This window comes from Gopherus flavomarginatus, chromosome 6 (assembly GCF_025201925.1).
Source record: "Gopherus flavomarginatus isolate rGopFla2 chromosome 6, rGopFla2.mat.asm, whole genome shotgun sequence".
In the NCBI taxonomy this organism is placed as follows: Eukaryota; Metazoa; Chordata; order Testudines; family Testudinidae; genus Gopherus; species Gopherus flavomarginatus.
This window is the reverse complement of record NC_066622.1, coordinates 36,546,428-36,564,360: the sequence shown is the minus strand read 5'-3', so window position 1 is coordinate 36,564,360 and position 17,933 is coordinate 36,546,428. Positions and strand designations below refer to the sequence as shown.

At 41.8% G+C, this 17,933-nt stretch overlaps 1 protein-coding gene across 3 annotated transcripts in view; it reads right to left on the bottom strand.

Moving 5' to 3' along the window:
- IQSEC1 (IQ motif and Sec7 domain ArfGEF 1) overlaps positions 1-17,933 on the bottom strand; it is a 737,615-nt gene that overhangs the window by 689,162 nt on the left and 30,520 nt on the right. The window lies entirely within an intron of this gene.

The following is a 17,933-nucleotide window of genomic DNA, read 5'->3' as shown; positions in this document are numbered from 1 at the left end:
CCCCCACATTCTACTTACGTGTTCCTTGACAGTGTTTTACATATTCAAAGGTAGGGGAAGGATTCACACCAGTTCAGAGGGCTCAAATAATGTTTATAGGTCAGTTACATTTGGACAAATTTCATCCCTGAGTTGGTGGAAAAACTTAGCAAGAAATACCATTAAAGAGAAATCAGAATTTATTAAATTGCAATGTAGATATTGGATTAGTCAAAAAAGAAACCACAAAGAGATCCTATGCATAATAAAATCTCTAAAAAACTTAAAATAAAAAAGCCAAGTGCATCACTTAACTGCCTTTGATTACCATCTCTACTTTTCTCTAGTGTCACATTTCTATGTGAAGCTTAAAAAGAGAAAGTTACTTTAGAAAATAAGCTAAAATATTACTGCTATTTCAGATCAATTCTTTTATTCTTTTTCCAGGAGCTTTATTTAGAAACCACTATCAGATCACTGCAGAAAAATTCAAGTAAATTGAGACAAGAAGAGAAATGAGATTTATTAGCTTTCACACTGGGTGAAAACAGCAAGAGCTAGAACAATATGATGCATTTTAAGTTCATTCTAAAATGCAGAAAAAAGCTTACGACATGGAATTAATATTTTTGCTTCATTACATTTGCCTATTTTCCTGGCCATACACAACATCACACCCACTCACACATACAGGATTTTCATTAAAAATTAAACATACATTTTTGCTGAGAAATTAAATGCAATATGTTGAGGATAAATGTACCATGTATCTGTTATAAATTGACAGCTTGAGGGGGAAAAAAACCATGCCCTCTGAAAATAACGTTCTCTTGGGTGCCCTAAATTTTCTCATGTCTAACAAATAATTATTTATGCATATGTGACAAAAGTGTAGAAGATAAGGCCAAAGGAGATTTCCTTAAAGAAAATCTAGACTCATTTTGCATAGAATGATTGGCTGAGTGTTTGAAAGGTGAGATGCACTTCTTAAAACAGTGTGAAATGTATTTAAAAATTAAAGAGATGCTTATGTTTCCTGGAGAACTCCAGACTCTACTTAGAAATGATGTTCATAGATTCATAGTAAAGTAGGGCTGGAAGGGTCCTTGAGAGTACATCTAGTCCAACCTCATGCACTGAGGCAGGACTAAGTATACCTAGACCATTCCTGACATGCGTTTATCTAACCTGCTTTTAAAAACTTCCCAAAGACTGGGATTCCACAATCAAGCTTGCAAACCTATTCCAGTACTTAACTATCCTATAGTTAAAAAGCTGTTCCTAATGTCTAACCTAAAATTTCCCTTGTTACAGATTAAGGGATGATTATTTCTTCTCCCATCCTCTATGGATGTGGAGAACAAGTTGAACACCATCCTCTTGATAACAGCCTTTTATATATTTGAAGACTTATGTCCTTCCCCTCCCCTCTGGCACCCAAATTCCCGCCCCCGTACCCCTCCTGGCACCCAAATCTTTTCTTCTCTAAATTAAATCTACCCAATTCTTTCAGCCTTTCCTCATAAGTCATGTTTTCTAAACCTTCCATCATTCTTGTGGCTCTCCTCTGGACTCTCTCCAATTTGTCCACATCTTTCTTAAGGTGTGGTGCTCAGAACTGGACACAGCATTCCAGCTGGGGCCTCACCAGTGCTGAATAGAGCAAAACAGTTACCTAACCACATCTTCCATACAACACTCCTATTAAGAGATCCCAAAATGACATTAGCCTTTTTCACAAGGGCACGACACTGTTGACTCATTCAATTTGTGACCTACTATAACCACCAGATCTTTTTTCTGCAGTACTACTGCCTAACCAGTTATTCCCCATTTAATATTCGCATTGTCCTTAATCCCAACCATAACAATTGTAACTGGATTTCGCACTTTAAGACCATGTAGGGAGGTATGGAATTGTTCAGCTGACCCTATTTGGTATCCAGAGCAAGCTGAACTCATCAGCTCTAACTCAGGGATACAGCATAACATGGTTTCCCTTCTCTTTATAAACAAAAGGCCTCATTCAGCAGCCAGTCCATTAGTAAATCTCCCATTGATTTCAATGAGAGTCTCCTGCACAGAGCAGCTAAAGAAGCAGCTCCAAAAGCAACTACATGAAACAACATAATTAATAGTTAATCAAGTTTTGCTATGTAATCACCTTTTGAAGTTTATAATCCTGTTTTTTACAGTCGGTCAGTCTCCCAGCAACCGACTTTGATGTCTCAGAAGATTAATGACCCCATCCAAATGAAAAATTTCCACAGCGTTCTGGACAATACAAGATTCAGGAAGCTGCACGTGCTTATCTCAAGAAACCCAAAAGCAAAACAGATCTGTATTTAGGCTACATATCAGGGAAGAAAGCCTGTGTTAAACTACTTTACAGTCCAGAAAAACAGCAGGACCCCTGTCATAACCTTAGTCCCAGATTTGGACCTTAGCGTCCAAAATATGGGGGTTAGCATGAAAAACCTCCAAGCTTAGTTACCAGCTTGGACCGGGTACCTGCTGCCACCACCCAAAAAATTAGAGTGTTTTGGGGCACTCTGGTCCCCCTGAAAAACCTTCCCTGGGGACCCCAAGACCCAAATCCCTTGAGTCTCACAACAAAGGGAAATAATCCTTTTTCCCTTCCCCCCTCCAGGTGCTCCTGGAGAGATACACAGACACAAGCTCTGTGAAACTACACAGAGTGACTCCCCCTCTCTGTTTCCAGTCCTGGAAACAAAAAATACTTTCCTATTCCCCCAGAGGGAATGCAAAATCAGGCTAGCAAATCCAACACACAGATCTCCCCGATTTCTTCCTCCCACCAATTCCCTGGTGAGTACAGACTCAATTTCCCTGAAGTAAAGAAAAACTTCAACCGGTCTTAAAAGAAAGCTTTATATAAAAAGAAAGAAAAATACATACAAATGGGCTCTCTGTATTAAGATGATACAATACAGGGTCAATTGCTTAAAAGAATATTGAATAAACAGCCTTATTCAAAAAGAATACAAATCAAAGCACTCCAGCACTTATATTCATGCAAATACCAAAGAAAAGAAACCATATAACTTACTATCTGATCTCTTTGTCCTTACACTTAGAAACAGAAGACTAGAAAGTAGAAACTACTTCTCCAAAGCTCAGAGAAAGCAGGCAGACAGACAAAAGACTCAGACACACAATTCCCTCCACCCAGAGTTGAAAAAATCCGGTTTCCTGATTGGTCCTCTGGTCAGGTGCTTCAGGTGAAAGAGACATTAACCCTTAGCTATCTGTTTATGACAACCCCACAGTTAAATGGCTCAAATCAAGAAGGAGAGGCAAATGCAAAAATTTAAATCCAGGAGGAGATTGCTGCAGGGCTTATAGACTGCCTGATCAGAGCAATCCCCCAGCAACAAGTCTCCTAGAAGAGCTGCCTTCATCAGACTCCAAACTCACTTGGAAATATATGAGCTTCTGTGTCCTGTAAGAGGCAGGGAGAGAAAGGCGACTGAAAATGGGCTGTAATCCTTGATACACCATAGCTTACCAGGCAAGCTCTTTCCTTTCATTGGGAACCAGGACCGGCACTAGTGTTTTTAGCGCCCTAGGCGCATGGCAATTTTGCTGCCCCAGGCCCTGGTCCCATGGCTCCGGTGGAGCTGTCGCGTCGTGGCTGCGGAGGGTCTGCTGGTCCGCGGCTCCGGTGGAGCTGCCGCAGTGGTGCCTGCGGGAGGTCCACTGGAGCCCCGGGAGCAGCCGACCGTCTGCAGGCACGACTGCGGCAGCTCCACTGGAGACGCCTGCCACCCCCTCCGGCAAAATGCCGCCCACCAATAATCCTGGCACCCTAGGCGATTGCCTAGGCCTCCTAAATGGAAGCACCGGCCCTGTTGGGAACTGGGCAGTAATGATGGCAAATAGCATGCTTGCAAAATCCTAAACAAAAATGGCAGTGGAACAGCTGTCACCTTTGACTTTATTTTTCAAGGGGGAGAGAACAAAGTTTAATTTAACTCTTGAGAGGGTAGTTTTAACACTCTGCGTTCAGAGTGCATTTTAGTCAGTTTTTATGATGTACAGAGGCCTAAATGATTCAGTGAACGAAGGCCTGTTATAAATAACATTACTACATTTCTCTCTCTCTCTCTCTCTCTCTCTCTCTCTCTCACACACACACACACACACACACACACACACACACACACAGTGTCAGAACAATGGAGGTATAGAACAGTGACTGCAGATAAAACAACAAGGAGTCCTTGTGGCACCTTAGAGACTAACACATGTATTTGGGCATAAGCTTTAGTGGGCTAAAACCCACTTCATCACCTGCATGGAGTGAAAAATACAGTAAACAGTAGAAATATTACAGCACATGATAAGATGGAAGTTGCCTTACCAAGTGGGGGATCAGTGCTAACGAGGCCAATTCAATTAAGGTGGAAGATGCCTATTCTCAACAGTTGACAAGAAGGGGTGAATATCAAGAGAGGGAAAACTACTTTTGTAGTGCTAATGAGGCCAATGCAATCAAGGTGAACATCGCCCATTTCCAACACTTGACAAGAAGGTGTGAGTATCAGCAGAGGGGAAATTACTTTTTGTAGTGACCCAGCCACTCCCAGTCTTTATTCAGGCCTAATCTGATGGTGTCCAGTTTGCAAATTAATTCCAGTTCTGCAGTTTGTCGCTGAAGTCTGTTTTTAAAGTTTTGTTGTTGAAGAATTGCCACATTTAAGTTTGTTACTGAGTGTCTAGGGAGCTTGAAGTGTCTCCTACTGGTTTTTGAATGTTACAATTCTTGATGTCTGATTTGTCTCCATTTGTTCTTTTGCATAGAGACTGTCCAGTTTGGCCAATGTACATGGCAGAGGGGCATTGCTGGCACATGACGGCATATATCACATTGGTAGATGTGCAGGTGAACAAGCCCGTGATGGTGTGGCTGATGTGGTTAGGTCCTATGATGGTGTCCCCTGAATAGATATGTGGACAGAGTTGGCAACAATGTTTGTTGCAGGGATTGATTCCTGGGTTAGTGTTTTTGTTGTGTGATGTATAGTTGCTGGTGAGTATTTGCTTCAGGTTGTGGAGCTGTCTGTAAGCGAGGACTGGCCTGTCTCCCAAGGTCTAAGAGAGTGAGGGATCATCCTTCAGGACAGGTTGTAGATCCTTGATGATGTGCTGGAGAGTTTTTAGTTGGGAGATGTAGGTGATGGCTAGTGGCATTCTGTTACTTTCTTTGTTGGGCCTGTCCTGTAATGGGTGACTTCTGGGTACCCTTCTGGCTCCATCAATCTGTTTCTTCACTTCACCAGGTGAGTACTGTAGTTTTAAGAGTGCTTGATAGAGATCCTGTAGGTATTTGTGTCTGTCTGAGCGATTGGAGCAAATGCGGTTGTATCTAAGAGCTTGGCTGTAGACAATGGATCATGTGGTGTGGTCTGGATGGAAGCTGGAGGCATGCAGGTAAGTATAGCAGTCAGTAGGTTTCCGATATACAGTGGTGTTTATGTGACCGCTTCTTTGTGCTGTAGTGTCCAGGAAGTGGATCTCTTGTGTGGACTGGTCCAGGCTGAGGTTCATGGTGGAGTGGAAATTGTTGAAATCCTGGTGGAATTCCTCAAGGGCCTCTTTCCCATGAGTCCAGATGATGAAGATGTCATCAATGTAGTGCAAGTAGAGTAGGGTAATTCTTCAACAAAAAAAACTTCAAAACCAGATTTCAATGAGAAACTGCAGAATTGGAATTAATTTGCAAACTGGACACCATCAAATCAGGCCTGAATAAAGACTGGGAGTGGCTGGGTCACTACAAAAAGTAATTTTCCCTCTGCTGATACTCACACCTTCTTGTCAAGTGTTGGAAATGAGTGACATCCACTTTGATTGAATTGGCCTTGTTAGCGCTGACCCACCGCTTGGTAAGGCAACTCCCATCTTTTCATGTGCTGTAATATTTATACTGCTTACTGTATTTTCCACTCCATGCATCTGATGAAGTAGGTTTTAGCCCACAAAAGCTTACGCCCAAATAAATTTGTTAGTCTCTAAAGTGCCACAAGGACTTCTCGTTGTTTTTGCTGATACAGACTAACACGGCTACCACTCTGAAACCTGACTGCAGATAGACCCTTTGCCCCCTTTCCTGTGATTATGTGGGAAGTGCACAGAACATGGGAAGAAAGTTAGTCATGGACCTACGCAACACATCAGACCACAGCACCATGGGTCAAAGGTACAGAGCACCCACAGAGAAATATGGTAATGCCCTGGGATTGGGTGCCCGGTATCCTCAGCCTCCACTGAGAGTGAAGACCCACCAGTGCATATACCAGGAGGTACATGTACTCATGGAAGTGGCCTGTTAGACAGGATCTCTTTCCACTGCTAAGACTGTAGATCTCATTACTATGCACTGCACATAGAATCACAAGATTGAAGATCAGCAAATGGAAGTTTAATAGAATTACATGAAATTGGAGGAGCAGCAGATTAACCGGCCTTTTCACATGCACAGGTGTTTGAGAAAACAATCTCAGAAACATGCTATGGGTCAGACCTTCTCCCAGTTACATCCATGCAAGTCATTTGACTTCAGTGGAGCCAGACAGGTATAACCGGACACAGAATTTAATACAGTTAGAGGAACCAAAAGGCAGTCTAGGGTCACTGCTTTGCAACCCATGTTCAGAGGATTTTAACAGGCAAAGAAACAATAAAGTAATAGCTGTTCAGCTAATAAAAATTGAAAGCAAGTGAGATGGATTTGGTCTGGGGTTCACAGCCTAGAAGACAGAATGTTTAACACGTACCAAGTTTGCCCTCTTCACTTGTGAATCCCAAAATTCCATTAAAAATGCTTGCCTTGTTTCTGAAGTTTACAAGTACAAACAGTATCTAAATCCTGGACACACACGCCTCTTATTACTCACAAAAATACATAGAACGGCCTACACCAAGGCTAGCCTCTAAACCATGCACAAAAACATATGCAGTAAATCAACATCAAGCAAGCAAAAAATACAAATAGAACTAGCGAGGAAAGTTACTGATAGCAGACCTCATCAATACAACTTTAAGAACTTAAGTAGACCAATTTAGAATTATGTAGATATCAAGTTTATCTTTTTAAGTTATAAAACAAGTTTCATAAAGATTTGTTATAAAAGAAAGATCTGTTAATAAATAAAAATAATGGAAAGGTTCAAACAAGCATCTGAAAGCACGGGTGCATAGCAGTACTATTAAAATCTTTGTAGCATTTCCCCCCCATCCACTCCCAAAGCCTCCAAGTTCCACACACTAACCAGCTCTTTGTTTGCTCCCCTTCCATGAGGTGGTGCTGCTCAACACCTTTCTGCATCCTGTCTACTGTCATTAAAACAAATGTTAGCACATGGCATAGGGGGCAAGCAGGGGGAAGGAGAGAGAGAGAGAGAGAGAAAGGGACATAACTGATGGACCTCATGGAGGGTTAAGACTGGCTGTAACAGATGAACAACTGGCATAAAAAAGTGCAAAATTAAGAATGAAAAAAAAACCCACTAGATAAGCCACATGAAGAAGAGAATCAGTGAGGAGCATAAGAAAGAGAGGAGGGAGCAAAAGAAGAGGCAAGATGCAGCTAACATGCCAGGGCATGACACAAGGACATACCAATAGTGGTGAAGAGGGTGATAGAGCTTCCCTCAGAGATGGTCAGCGTCTAAATAAAACTAAGATGCACATCACAGGGTTCAAACTCTGGGGAGCTAGAAAGTCTGTGAGTGGAGAGAAGCATCGTATGCAATAGAAGTGCCTCAGTGGAGTGGAGATGAGTGTGCTTCTTGAGCATGAAGGGAAGCAAGAAGGAGGGGACATGGAGCTGGATGGGGAGGAAGACATCAGTAATAGCAGGAAGAAAGTACTTGGGAGCCTGAGCAACTGTCTATTTAGGTGGTGAGTGCTCGTGTCAAGGGTATGGCTACACTTGAAACTTCAAAGCGCTGCTGCGGCAGCGCTTTGAAGTGCGAGTGTGGTCGCAGCGCCAGCGCTGGGAGAGAGCTCTCCCAGCGCTGCAAGTACTCCACATCCTCTACGGGTGTAGCTTGCAGCGCTGCGACACTGTTTACACTGAGGCTTTACAGCGCTGTATCTTGCAGCGCTCAGGGGGGTGTTTTTTTCACACCCCTGAGCACGAAAGTTGCAGCGCTGTAAAGCGCCAGTGTAGCCATGGCCTCTGGCACTTCATTTTTCTGGTGCTAGAGTTCAGAGTAAGCAAACGATTACTATAAGCAACTACATTAATTCAGTTTAAGAAGTGACAAAGCAACAGAAGAGGAATTTTAGAGGCCTTCTGGATAACATCTTTATTTAGCAGCATATTAGCTCCACTTTGCTAGCACACAAGGACCATAATGGAGACTGAATAAATGTGTCTTTAAAACAAGCCCAATGCTCGTCCATGTAATTTGTGTGTGCAAACAAGTCAACAGGAGCTATTTATTCATTATGTTTTTAGACTAGAATAAATCCTTCAGAGAATGTATTTTGTTTTCAAGGCTATCCTGCTCGAATGGCAGACAATTAATGTCTAACAAGATATACTCTGACTATAATGTTTCATTACTCTCTTTCAAAAATGCTTTATTTCTCTTCATTCCATTATATGTTCCAGCTAAACATTTTGAATTTCCTTTTCTATCACATATGGTTTGTGAATTAATTATGACTAATGTCAGGCTGTAAGAGCAGCATGCCATCCGCCAAAGACATTTTCTAATTTAAAGGGTTTTTATGTTGCCCTTGGAGAAATATATCTAAATGTATATGCAAAGTAATTACTATACAGGGAAGCAAAGTACTCCAGTGGATATTGTAGTGGACTAGGAGTCAGGAACTCCGACTTGCTACATTTGCTGAAAAAAGTCATTTAGCTTCTCTGTGCCACAATTTCCTCATCTGTAAAATGGGGATAGATAGTTGTGGTTATTCACCCTTGTAAGCAGCTGTGAGCGCTACACATGAAAAGTGCTATTTATTATAAGTGCAAAGTCTGAGCTAATGTAGCCAGCCATTCTTTATTTGTGACATCATGTCACAAGGTTAAGGAAAATGAGAGTTTCCCTCCATATTATCTTAAAATCAAAATAATATGGAATTACATTAGCAAATAAAGAAAAAGGCAAAAGCATATGCTTTGGCAGTCAAACAAAGACTGAGTCCTCAAGCCATCAGCATTTCTTTAAGGTATTGTAAACATGTGCAGGCATTATTATCTGTTAAGACTTAGCTTTCTAATCCAACTAAAATCAGACTTTCAATCACTGGAGGTCAAATACCCTTTCTCCCCCAATACTGTACCAGGGCAAGCAGCCCAAACAGGGAGCATCGATTTACCCTACACTTCATTATTCTTTGGAAATGGAAGGGATCTGCTTGAGTCATGAATCTTTTATCCCTTCCTGACAAACACAATCCAACTAAAATTGCTAGATGATAAATTGATGGAAAGCCTGAAGCAGCACATTCTAATTTAGTTTCTATTACTTTCCCTTTCTAGAATAAAGAAACACAATTCATTTTAATTGGTGAAGATAATGGGATATGATGGCCATCAATTATTAAGGCTGACTTCTTGAAAGAATCCCTTTATCTGAAAAAGGAACAGATCTATAACGGTTACGAAATCTCAACTTGTGATCAGTTCTGGATGAATAAGAATTACTGGTGAAATATCATTCATACTCTCTACCAATAGAAACATCTATTCAGCTGAACAATGAGGGGGAAATATTGCGTTTAGCTGAACAGCTGACATGCCAGATTTTAAATATTTAGTAGGCGCTTCATTTTAGCAAGAGACTTAAAAATCTACTTAAAATGGGTTTTTCCTCTTTAAATGGCCTTATTTGTTGCTGATTTTTGTTTGTTTTGCTTTAAATAGAGGCCACTGTCTGCCATTGGCCTTTTTGTAGAGTTTTGGATAAAGCTGGTCGGTAATTTTCCAACAATGTTTTTTAATTGGAAAATGCCAATTCGTTGAAACCAAAATGGTCTGCGGGAAGGTGTTAGTTTTGACAAATTTTTCAAACAAAAACAAATTGAAAAAAGATTTGAAATTGTTGCAAAGCTTTGTTTTGGCATTTTCCAAATTAAAAAAAAAAAAAGTCTTGTTTTTTGATTCAAAATGACTGTTTCAAAATGTCAGCTAATTATAGAGGAAAAAAATTAAACGGTCAAAACTGAAATGCTTCAATTCATACAACCCAGAAACATTTTCAAGTCTGACACTTCAGTCCATTCTGGGACAGGAAGACTTTTTGAGGTCTCAAAAATTTTGGTGGGACAACAAAACAGTTTCCTGCCCACCTCTAGTTCTGGGTGTTTTCCATTGAATTTCCATTTTTGTACTGGTTTTATTTCAGTTCTTACAGAAATGCAAACCTTAGGTGGGCAGATTTACCGACTGCATTTTAGTAGTGCTACAATATAATAGAATGTATTTATTCACTTAATCATCATTTTATTCATTAAACCACAGTATAGGAGGGAGTACGCCAACTACATAAATGGACAGAGGTAGGCTAGACTAAAGATCTAAAGGAATTAAAATTAAACAAAGTGACAAAGACCTTGGTAAATCAGTCGTCTTTATCAATACATTTAATTAACTTTATGTAGGTATTTGAGCATCATGGGTCATTGGAAAGGTTATCACTACCAAAATAAAATTTCAGTTAAATAGCATGGTCTCAAAGTGACTCTCTCCTTCCATTGTAAAAGGCCTGGATTCATGTTAGCTCACAGCCAATAGGACTTGAAGAGAAGACGTTTAAGCAAGTTCTCGGTAGTACAACATGTCCCATTTGTGAGGAGGGATGAACTTGGTGGGAAATTGTTGTGGAATGCTAAAGCCATTTCCTGTGAGTAGATTCATGACAACAAAATTGCTGCAGTAAAACGGGAGACAGGCAAGAGCCCAGGTTGCTAATGGAGATCATCCAATCTCAAAAGTTACAAGTAATTCCATCAACCCTGAAAACTGCCAGCACACCTGGAATTCTGCTCTGACCTCCCATCACCCTTTTCCTTATCTTGAAAAGAATATGCTTAGGAATATATTACCAACATACATGCCCTGTAAGGCTGTGTCTGTGTGTAGGTGTGGTCAAAAAGAAATAATATGATTTTGGTGAAAGCCAAATAGAATATTTGGAGATAAAGATCGAAGTTCATTGATGCCAGCAAGTTCTCCTGATTTATCATATTATAAAACAAATGAAGCTCAGTACTGAAGCACTTTTTGACCCAAATTTTGCAACTTTCATTTCCTGAATGCCTTCTAGCTTACCAGGGAAGGGAAAGCCACCACCTACAGCCTATCAGTTGAGACCGAAGTTCATAGTCTAAATACATCATGAGGAGGAAGGGAAGAGCAGGATTGTTTTAGAGAGTGCTAGACAACTGCCTGAAGGGACAAAGGAAAACTAACCAAAATGTGCTGAAAAAGCTACAATTGCGCTTGTAAGCTGAGAGCCTTGAGAAAGCCTAAGCCAGAGTCCACTACTTGTCCTCAACATTAGTTATGGGGAAAGGAAAGTAAAATTAAATCAGTAACTCAACATTTTTCTGGTATGATGGTGTAATATAGTCCACACTGAGTAGAGAAAAAAGGGACAAATGAAGTTGTGGAAGAAAAGCTCTTTCCCTTTATGTTACGTAAGAATGGCCATACTGTGTCAGACCCATGGTCCATCTAGCCCAGTGTCCTGTCTTGACAGTGACCAATGTCAGCAGCTTCAGAGGGAATGAACAGAACTAGGCAATTATTCAAGTGATCCATCCCCTTTCATCCAGTCCCAGCTTCTGCAGTCAGAGGTTTAGGAACACCCAATGCATGGAATTGCATCCCTGACCATCTTGCCTAATAACCATTGATGGACCTATGCTCCATGAACTTAAAATCATAAAATATTAGGGTTAGAAGAGACCTCAGGAGGTCATCTAGTGCAATCCCCTGCTCAAAGCAGGACCAACACCAACTAAATCATCCTAGCCAAGGCATTGTCAAGCCAGGCCTTAAAAACCGCTAAGGATGGAGATTCCACCATCTCCCTAGGTAACCTTTTACAGTGCTTCACCACCCTCCTAGTGAAATAATGTTTCCTAATATCCAACCTAGACTTCCCCCACTGACCAAAACTGGACAATATTCCAGGTGTGTCCTCACCAGTGTCCAGTAGAGGGGAATAATCACTTCCCTCGATCTGCTGGCAGTGCTCCTACTAATACAGCCCAATATGCCATTGGCCTTCTTGTCAACAAGGGCACACTGCTGACTTATATCCAGCTTCTCATCCACTGTAATCTCCAGGTCCTTTTCTGCAGAACTGCTGCTTAGCCAGTCGGTCCCCAGCCTGTAGCGGTGCATGGGATTCTTCCTTCCTAAGTGTAGGACTCTGCACTTGTCCTTGTTGAACCTCATCACATTTCTTTTGGCCCAATCATCCAATTTGTCTATGTCACTCTGGACTCTATCCCTACCCTCCAGTGTGTTTACCACTCCCATCAGATTAGTGTCAACTGCGAACTTGCTGAGTGTGCAATTAATCCCATCATCCAGATCATTAATAAAGACGTTGAACAAAACCAGCCCCAGGAATGACCCCTGGGGCACTCCACTTGATACGGATGCCAACTAGACATCAAGCCGTTGATCACCACCACTGAGCCACACAATCTAGCCAGCTTTCTATCCACTTATCTAATTCTTTTTTGAATCCAATGATACTTTTGACATGGCAACAAGATCCACAGATTGACTATGGGAAGTGTGTGAAGAAGTGTTTCCTTATGTTTGTTTTAAACCTGCTGCCTAGTAATTTCATTGAGTGACCCCTGATTTGTGTATTATGTGAAGAATTAAGTAACACTTCCTTCCATATTCACTTTTTTCACACATATTATGATTTTGTAGACCTCTATCACATCCCCCCCAATCTTTTTTCTAAAATGACTAGACTCAGTCTATTTAATCTCTCTTCATATGGAAGCTGTTCCATACCCCTAATCATTTTTTTGCCCTCCTACTTTTTCCAATTCTAATAACTTTTTTGAGATGGTGCAACCAGAACAGCACTCAGTATTCCATATGCGGGCATATCATAGATCTATATAGTGGCATTATGATATTTTCTGTCTTATTATCTATCCCTTTCCTAATGGTTCTTAACATTGTTAGCTTTTTTGACTGCTGCTGAATGTTGAGCAGATGTTTTCACAGAACAATTTACAATGACTCCGAGATCTCTTTCTTGAGTGGTAACAGCTAATTTAGACCACACCATTTTGTATGTATACTTGGGATTATTTTTACAGTGTGCAATATTTTGCATTTGTCAACATCAAATTTCATCTATCATTTTGTTGCCCAGTCACCCAGCTTTGTGAGATCTCTTTTTAACTCTTTGCTGCTTTGGGCTTATCTATCTTGAGTAATACACCTCTAGCTTGATATAACGCTGTCCTCGGGAGCCAAAAAATCTTACTGTGTTACAGGTGAAACCGCGTTATATCAAACTTGGATTGATCCACCGGAGCGCGCAACCCCGTGCCACCCCTCCCCCCGGAACACTGCTTTACCGCGTTATATCCAAATTTGTGTTATATCTGGGGGCATTATAATGGGGTGGAGGTGTATTGTTTTGTCCACAAATGTTGCCACCTCAGTGTTTACCCGCTTTTCCAGATCATTTATTAATATATTAAACTGACTGGTCCCAGTAAAGATCCCTGGGGGACATGCTATTTACCTCTCTCCATTCTGAAAACTGACTATTTATTCGTACCCTTTGCTTCCTGTCTTTTACCAGTTACTAAGCCATGAGAGGACCTTCCCTCTTATCCCATGACTGCTAACTTTGCTTAAAACCTTTTCATGAGACACCCTGTCAAAAGCTTTCTGACAGTCCAGGTACACTATATCCACTGGATCACTCTTGTCCACATGTTTGTTAACTCCCTCAAAGAATTAAAATAGAGTGGTGAGGCATCATTCACCTTTACAAAAGCTGTGCTGACTCTTCCCCAACAAATCATATTCATCTGTGTTTCTGATAATTCTGTTCTTTACTATAGTTTCACCCAATTTCTCTGGGACTGAAGTTAGGCTTACTGGCCTGTAATTACTGGGATCACTTATGGAGTCCTTTTTAAAAATCAGAATCACATTAGCTATCTACCAGTCTTCCAGTACAGAGGCTGATTTAACTGACAGATTACATACCATACAGTTAATAGTTCTGCAATTTCATTATTATAAGTATCATCCTAGATTTTAAGTATGATTTTCAGTGTTTGTCTTAGACCTATCAATGACCCTTTGACCAAACAAACAATCTAATGCCTAAATTTGATTTGGGTATTACATCAATAAATTACCTTAAAGAAAAGAGAAACAAAAATTTCAATAGAATGAGGGAAGTGATTTGCAAATCCTATCCATGACTATTGTATAAAATTCGTCTCTGGGTTAGTGCTCTTTTGTGGAAGGGGTTATTTCAGAACCCCTTGTTAGAATTGCAGCCTTCCATTCAATTAGAGATGGTGAATTATGCCATATTAGAATGGCATTTAATCAGTAATGACATACATTAATACAAGATGAAAGCTTGTACTAGTCATTTGAGACTACTCTCAAATAAAAACTTTTTCTAACATGCTGCTCTGAAGGTGCATATATTCAGTACACAAGTACAGAGACTCAGAATTCCCATTACCACCAATTCATCTAAAAAAAACCCCAATCTAAAATGTTAAATCAAACAAATTATTCCACTTTAGAGTACTGAGACTGAAAGCTCAGATGAGTACACTGAACAGAATCAAACCAGTTACTTTTTTTTTGGCTCCCCGGCTAAGATTTCATGTAGATGTCCATACAGTAAGTATCCTTGGAGGAAAAGAAGAATGTCTCCCTCTGATAGAACATAGAATGAATGGCCTAGTAAACAAATGCTTTGTATGTATTAAAGTCTAATTCACTATACACATACACTATAGGAGAATCTCTCCCCAAGTCTGTTGTGGGTGGGATTGTCAAAAGTGTTCCGCACTGGCCTAACTCTGCCCACTGAGCTTAACAAGAACAGAGCTTGGCTAATGCCGAGAAGTTTCAATAGTCACCCCTGGTAAGTTTGCCTATCTCTGTAAGGTTTTTTCTTTGCAGCATAGGCCAGAGGAATTATTGAATTGCCCATTGTAGTCTCAGGACACATCCGGATCTCTTCCCTCCACAAAAACATTTCTTCGACAGCTATTAAGATGATGGTTCATAAACAATAACATATATTTAAATTGCCCAATTATAGTCTTAGTCATACTCCTTGCGCAATCCTCAACAACTCATCTCCCTCATCAGCGCTTGTGTCCAGAGATGAAAGTACCAGAAAGAGCTGGTACACTGTGCCAGACTGGACCGGCTTCCCTGGCGGTGATTTAAAGGGCCCAGGGCTCCAGCCACTGCGGGGAGCCCCAGGCCCTTTAAATCACTGCCAGAGCTCCGGCAGCTGGGCCCAGGTGGGGATTTAAAGGGCTCAGAGCTCTGGCCACTGCAGGAAGCCCTGGGCCCTTTAAAGTGCTGCTGCCGGAGCTCCGGCAGCAGGACTTGGGCAGCACTTTAAAGGGCCCGGGGCTCCCCACAGTGGCTGGAGCCTCTGGCCCTTTAAATCATCACTGAAACCTGGCTGCCGGGCTTGGGTGGGAACGTAAAGGTGTGACGAAGTGCCACTGCTCTTAATGTTTCCTCTGAATACTGTGCGGGTGCCTCAGTTTCCCCTATGCATTTCTTAAGTCTCCAGCATGCATAAATGGCTGACACTCTGTCTCCTGGCAACAAATGCCCACGGCCCTTCCCCCTGCAAGGGGATGGCTAAAGGTGAACAAAGAGATCAGGTGACGTCCTGATCTGAGAAAGATACAAAGGCCAGAAAAGAGGGGCTGGACGGGGTTTCAGTTGGGAGCTGGCCGGGGACACGAAGTAAGGGCAGATAGGGTTGTCTGGCTCACTGGGCCCCAAAATGGACCCGGCTGAGGAGTCCCATTCTCTGTACCTACAAGCTCTGTTTTAGACCGTGTTCCTGTCATCTAATAAACCTCTGTTTTACTGGCTGGCTAAGAATCACATCTGGCTCCAAAGTGGGGATGCAGGACCTTCTGGCTTCCCCAGGACCCAGCCTGGGCGGACTCGCTGTGGGAAGCACATGAGGGGCATATGCTGAATGCTCCAAGGTCAGATCCAGGAAGGTGAAGCCGTGTGAGTTTCTTGCCCTGAAGACAGTCTGCTCCAAGGGAGAGGAGGCTCCCAAAAGGCTCCTGGCTTTGTCAGGAGCAGTTCCAGAGCATCGCCCATGGACTCCGTGACAAAAGGGCCCAGTGCTCCTGCCACTGTGACGAGCCCTGGGCCCTTTAAATCACTTCCGGAGCTCTGGGGCTCCCAGACGCTTGTGCGGCTGGTAGCTCCAGGATGATTTAAAGGCCCTGGGACTCCTAGTCACAGCCAGATATTTAAAGGCCCCGCCTCTTGCAGTTGAGGCCACACCTCTTCCGGTTGAGGCTACCCCCCCTCAGGACTCCAGTGCACCGCTAAGTCCTTCCAATATTTAGTTACTAAAGACCAGATTTTTAAGAGGATGTAGGTACCTAATGTCTATTGAAATCAGTGGGAGTTTGATGTCTACATATCTTTAAAAATCTGGCCCTTAAGACCCAATCCTACAAATACTTGCCCACGTGAGTAAGCCTTTCTAGGATCACAGAGTTAGCATTAAATGGGTGTAGCTTGGCTAAGCAGGAATATAGTTATAGTTTTAGTTCTCTAAAGGTTCTCTTCGTCACAAGCATATGGTCAACCCCAAGCATTCACAAATCATGAAAGGTAAAAATAAAACCACAGGTTCATTTTATTTGTCTTCTGGTTTTAAGTCTTTAAGGTTCACATTTTTCCATTCCTCTGCAACCATGTGTGACACAGAGGCCTATTTGTGCCAAGAGACAAAGGGTTCACTGCTTTTTACAAGCAACTCCTGCCTCAGATCTGACAAACTAACTACACCTAATACACCACTTTCATGGTACTCAACTTTGAAGGGTAGCATGTAAGGTCTCTACTTAAAGTTTGCAATTTATCAATACTCAACCAATGAGAGAGGTGTGTACACATAATATTTAAGGGATAATGGAATTATATTGAAAACTATGCTGTATAGTCTTGAAGTCAAAAGTTAGTCAGCAGGGAATCATATGTTTCAGTGATGGCCCATTGAGTGGGAGGGAGTTGTCACCCCTCCTGGTCAGCCGATGATGTAATGCAAGGATTAATTGTCTACCCTTGCCCCATCCCAGAACACTTAATGGAAAACCAAAGACAGCTGCAAACAAACAATCAAAACCACTGGAAGTAAAAAGAAACATAACAGACAATGGATTGCCCCATCTATGAATAGAGACAAAAGACCAATTCAGTATCACACAGATGCTCTGCATTCATTCACTGAGGTGACTTCTTGCTGAGTGAGGATGTTTCATGAAAATTTGGATCCTGGTTCCTGTGAAGCCATCTAGCTCCGCGACAGGTTGAACTTTGGGGAAAAACCTACTTTATTAGCTAGGAAAGGTAGTTATTAACAAGCATATGTCCTAGTTTGCTTTTAGTATTGTGTTTTGTATTGTAACCATTCATTTCAATCACTCTCTTGTTTCTAGGAGTATAGGTGCTGACTCCATGGGTGCTCCCGCAGAAAAAAAATTAATGGATGCTTAGGACCCAGCAGCAGCCTGGTCCCCATCTTCCACCCCCACAGTGCCTCCTATTCACCATCAGCCCTGCCAATCAACTCCTCCCCCACCCAGTGCCTCCCACCCACTGCAATCAGCTGTTCTGTGGCATGCAGGAGGTGCTGGGAGGGAGGGTGAGGAACAGAGATGGG